We start from the raw sequence: 6,000 nt of genomic DNA on the forward strand, positions 1-6,000 counted from the left end.
ACCGGTGTTGGCGTCGCAGAAGCGTAGCGATCACCTACCGCCTACCGCCCTGAGCTGTCATGATGTGGAGAGCATCGTGGAAACCAGTGATTTACTCTGAATTTAGCAATTTAGCACCTTTTTACCTAAAACAATTTCAGTCATGCAGGATTCCTAGAATGATTGTCATAATAAGTTCAATAAAATGCAAATGTGAGTTTGATAAACCACATTTTAAAATGTTCCTTCTGTGTTGAAACGAAAAGAAGAAACTGAATCATCAAGGGAAATGTGGATGCCTCATCATGACAGAGCCTGCAGTTAGGTCTATGTGTTGACTCAGGTTCTCTGGTCATTGGGTCATTATTCCAGCAGCTAGCAAAGACATGGCAAAGGTCTTTATTGCCCCAGCTTCTGATCTAATTGCATGAGATGGCTGTATTTTTTTACTAAAACATTCTCACTGGATCTTTGATCGAAGCTCAGACCTTTTCTGGCAAATAACATCAGGTGGATTGAATTCATTCATATGAGTGAATATCCCTCTTACAGCCTGCATCTCCTCCTGTCTGCTCTTAGTTCTGTAGTCTCTCTATCTTTATGACAGGCTTCTCACCTTGTGACTCAGATACCTGAGAGCTGACGGCCTTATCGGGGCCGGGGCAACATGAGGCACAGGAGCAAACGATGGCTTTCTCTATCTTTGGCCGCTCTCCTCTCCGGGCCACTATTTCATCAGGTCAATGCGTGTACATTCGGAAGCGTAAACTGCTTCTATTGAACTAGTCCACAACCTTCCCTCACCTGCTGCGCCTCGTGGCTCCAAATGGGCTTTACAACTGTTTCTATTTCCTCCCCTCATTCCCATCTTCCTCATTCCTCGCCATCAACACCGTGTACTGGAAGAGAGAGCGAAAGACGACGAGAGAGATTAAATCCAAGTTTCTTTCATCCATGGATGCTTTCATCTCTTTTTTTTTTTTTCTCAAACAGAGGGAATTATCAGCACCGCTACCGACACAGGCTTTTGACGAGGGTGATGGCGGAGGAGGGGAGGGAGAAGAAATGAGGGAGGAGCGGGAGATGAAGAGGAGGCGAGGGGCTGGGTGGGAAGTTAGGTGGTTCGATCGGAGAGGGGAATCCACTTCCCGTGCATCCTCAGTTTGTCGGGGTTCTGGGTTTATCTACACAGGGCCAGGGGTGCTCCTCTTTGTCTCGCCTCACCATTTCCTCTACCTGAAGAGCGTTTGATATTGAGTGTTACAGTCACTCTTAAAATACCACCGGGAGAGTTGGTGCACTCCTCAATATCTCAATCCGACTTATGGATTGAGTGTAAAAGAGTCAAAACAAGCGAGTACGAAGTAGACCAACAGACTCCAGCAGTCGACGGTGCTAATCCACCCTTCCAAAAATGTACCACAACTAAATAGATGATTTTCTTTGCCCTCCTCCCTTCTGTGACACTTGGCATGATGTCTAATCTCCACTGTTCTGAGTGCTTTTTCATTAAATTTGTGTCGGGACTAATTTCGAGGGGAATGAATACAGATGTCAGGATGCCATCGAATCCCATCGCGGGGCCTTTAATGAGATAACAGGCTTTAGTAAAAGAATTAGCGCTATTGAGAAAAAAAAAAAAAGAATGAGATTAGCTCAATGGGATGTGGATACAGAGTGGAACGGGGACTGTGGCTGTTCAGAGGGAGAGAGGGGCGACCAGAGTCATATCAGACCTGCCCTGCCAAATCACAAATCTATTTCAGACACTGGTATTAATTATCAAACTAAAGCTGCTGTTGCATATTGATTCATCGGGGCGCGCACTTGTATTATCTCCTATTAAGCAGGAAAAAAGGAGAGATTATATGAAGCCTTCGGGGGTGTTTTATGGATCCTGTGAGACTGTTAAACCATGTCACGGACTCCAAAGCAACAAGACGAGCTCCCTGTGTGTGTGTGTGTGTGTGTGTGTGTGCGTGTGTGTGTGTGTGTGTGCGCCCTGCTTCTTATGTGGGCTCCACTGCATTCTTAAGCTTTAAATTTGATTATTTTGGTGAACATTTTTCAATTAGCCAGACAACCTTTTAATACATTTCTGTGCACAGAAATACGTCTGCGTGTAAACATCTGAGACACAAGTGCAGCCAGTATTGTTTAAAGCACAGTGAGGCAGCTGTATGTATATGAAGTCATAACTCCAGTCTAAGGCCCTCTCCACGTGCTCAACAGGAAGAGAGGCACGGTGTTGCGCAAGCTGCAACACTTTCTGTGGTTGCAAACTGCACATTTTTAGATACAAATCTTTGAGAGTGCAGTTTAAACGGTGATTAAGCCTTCAGTGTCACTCTCCTTGAACATGACAATGATGAGCAACAGTCACCGAGTGGGAGAGCTGGGGAGTCCACGTCTTCGAGTCAGGCTGGGATTCAAAGTGTGACTGTAGTGGGCAGTGAGGCGCACTTCTGTGTGATAACACCACAGCAATAGTCATTTATTTCTCACCAAAAGACAACTGAAGAGCATGCAAGGTGTGAAAAACCCCCAATGACCAGCTCATCCACTGCTGTCCAGTGGAATGACAACTCCATCCACAGTGACCAACGCGTTCCCAGAGGAAGGAAGGATTTGTTTCGCACCTCGCATCGAATGAGGATTGTTGGAAATAGAATCCGATGCGCAGTACGCCCCGCATGCAAAACCCTCAGATTATCAGCAGAGGTATATTACATAGTCGCTGTGACCGGTGTGGGTGGTAGCCAAAGTGTTGAGACACACACTTCACAAATAATGAGACCTCCAACGGTGTGACACCCATTTCACACATGGATGGCATCTGTGATTGGGAAACATATGTTTGTATTGATGTATAATTATGAGCACTGAGTTCCTCTACTTCCTCTAAGTTGGTGGAAATGACTCTGTGGTGTGTATGATTGAGTGCGTGTGTGATGGAGAGAAAGACAAAAAGAGCAAGGCAGAGAAAATGTGATGGAGAAAGAGCATCAACACCCCACTGACTGCACTCAATCACTCTCTTAATTATACAGCGAGAACACAAGTCGCTGTCTGTCCGGAACCAAAGTCACAAATTCGTTGCGAGATATCATCTCCGTCGTCTATATCACCTCGTCACTTCCCACCGTCTGCTGTTCAGGTGTTACGCAGGTAGCGGAGCTGGAAATATAGTGATTATTCAAGAGGTGTGAAGATTGGCGTTCGCCCTCGTGTAGGGATTGGGAGTGAGCGACTGCGACTGTGGGTGTCCCCTCTTTCGTCCAGAGAAGACGATAGAGGCAAAAACAAATAAATAAAGGAGGAGCAGAGAAGGAAACCTGAAAGATTTACAAATTTGAGGGCAAAGTGGGATGGAAACGGGAAGAGAGACAGGAGGAAGGGTGCTGGTTGGAAAGGGAGGGGCTGCATGGGGAGGGAGGCGTCGAGGAGGACGAAATGAGACCAAATTTTCTTTGGCAATCTCCGTGTTCCTGCTGCAGGTGCTGGGGCCATTTCACTAAAGCAGGGCCAGACGCGAATGTCATTAGTTCCTGAGCCCCAGGTGAATTTGCCACAGTTCCACATGATTAACCCAGATAATTGTGTGTTGATAGCGAGCATGGTCGATGGAATACAATTTTCGGCCCAGATTCCTAAACAAACAGCTCAGCAGCAGCCGGCGCCGCGGTGAGCCAAGGAGACGGGATAACGGCGGTGACTTGTGATGACTACCGCGTTCACGTACAGAAGTTTACAAAGAGAGAGAGGGAGCAGGGGGGCTACAGAGGGAGGAATCTTCTTGAAGAGGTGGGAATGAAGTCAGAGCTGTGGGTAACACTGAAAAGAAGTGGTCATTATTTCATTCACTCCTGTCATTTATGACATCAAATGTATCGTGACTTTGCAAAAATACATGGCCGTAGATAATCTGAGTTCAAATCCCCTCTGCCCAAAAGACTTTAATCAGACGTCAAAAGTCTCTGAAATTCTTTATCTGGATTTTTCAAAACTGCTTTGAATAAAGATGTGGTGGAAAAACATCTCATTCATTTATTTGGGTCAAGGTCATACTTTCCATTAGTGTCGTCATCAGAGGCTGGAGGTGCAGGCTCCATACGGACGTCCGTGTACCGCCTATATTTGTCGTGACTGCGACTTGTCTGCGCGGCCTCTATGTCACATCTACTGAGCATGTGCGGAACGCATCCTCCAAGCAAGACAGTTCACTACTGCTGTCCACAGCTGTACGTATATGCGTCCGTTTGGGAGTATAACCGAGGCTTTAACTCTATCTGTTCTGTTCAGATTGTAGTTACATTCATTCTTAGCAAACAGTTGCCTGTTTGCACATCCAGCAGATGCAGAGCAGCATTACCTATCAGCTGCAGCCCTGAATACAGGTGAAGTATTTACACAAAATGAAGAAAAAGATTCTCATAGTGTTTGTGTGGATTGTCAAATCTCTGTTTTATTTTGCTGTGTGCACTCACGCTTGCAATTTGCTTTCAAACTTGCTGAGCGAGCATGAAAGCCGTGATACCTACTGTGTTTTCTCTGGCTTATGCAGCCCGATGTGCTGAACTATGGAATTCATCAGCGGGGTGTGAGAATTAGCTGGAGGTGAGAGACTGAGCTGAGTAAACACACAGAGGAAGATAGAAAGCTGGTGGTGTGAACATACAATATTATTTACTGTATGTCGTAGCTCCAACGACACTCATACACACCAAGTGAGAGGTCTGCATATGGCTGAGATTAGATGGATGGTGCATTCCTCAACTGTAATGTAATTTCCCACAGTGCCTTGGGGTTTATGGGACATGCGGTGCAGTATTTACTTTGGTCAGAGACAATCAGTCTCTTTACTTTCTCCATGAGAGTGAAAGTGTTGCAGTCTGTACACTACGTCCTGACCTCACCTTCACCATGGGTAGTTTTATTGGTCTTCTTCATCATTTAAACTCCATAACTATGGTTCATGGTATTCATCACCAAATGATCCTATTTGGAATTAAATATAAGAACGGCAAACACTTTGCCTCCTGATGACTGTGAACAATCTCATTGCTTCTCAACACCAGTATCCACTGTCTTGTGAGGCACAAGAACAGGAAAAAGAAAATTCAACCTGTTAGATGCTGACACCACCTGTGTTACCAGAGGTATGCACCTTAATCTTGTTTTTAGGAACACGCGTGCAGCTTTGAGTCCCAGGAAGACGGCTCTGTATTCTGCCAAGTGAATTTGTAAAACATCATCAAAGAAAAGGATGAGGAGGAAGAAGCACTGGGGTTTGTGTTCCCACCAGCAGAGAGATAAAACAAGTCAGGGAGCCAGGTATGGAGGAAGAGAGAGACCGGCAACACGGAGAGAGGAGTACAGAAAGAAAAGAAGCAGAGACAGCCAATCTCCCTGGTGCATTCTGGGAGTTGAACCTGGCAGGAGAAATTAGCGGCGTGCGCACTAAGTGAAAGGGATAATCCCTCTCTGACGGAGAGGAGAGGAGGGGAGCGCAGTGCACTGTGCAGCAATGATCCCTCCTGTGTTCCTGTGATTTTAGGTTCCAGGTTTATTTATTAAGAGGATAAGCCCTTCCTCTGTATGCAAACCTCATAGGCAAGAGGGGTTGCCGTCACTCTGCTGCCAAGGCAGTGTCAATTTGAGGGTCTGCTTGGAGCCATGATGCTGGCTGCAGGCCCAGACAAGGCATTCACTGTAGCCGAGTCTGGCTACAGGTGGAGTTACGCAATGAAACTTCATGATACACTCGATTACTTTGGGTTTCTCTTGCTCTCAAACCATGCACACATATTGCCTTTCCCTTTCAACCTGCCATGTAAAGGTGATCTTTTCGTGTGACCTATGAGGGTGCTTTCGTCTTACAAATATAGATGATAGCTCTCTGATTCCAGTCTGCTTTTTCTTTGTATACACATCAAGGTCAGTATTCACCAAATTAGGGTAGGAGTGCTAATCTTAAATCACACCCACATCAAATATAATCTTGTTTAAGATGTACAAAGG

Source organism: Anarrhichthys ocellatus, unplaced genomic scaffold (assembly GCF_004355925.1).
Source record: "Anarrhichthys ocellatus isolate YVR2014 unplaced genomic scaffold, GSC_Weel_1.0 scaffold12, whole genome shotgun sequence".
NCBI lineage: Eukaryota > Metazoa > Chordata > Actinopteri > Perciformes > Anarhichadidae > Anarrhichthys > Anarrhichthys ocellatus.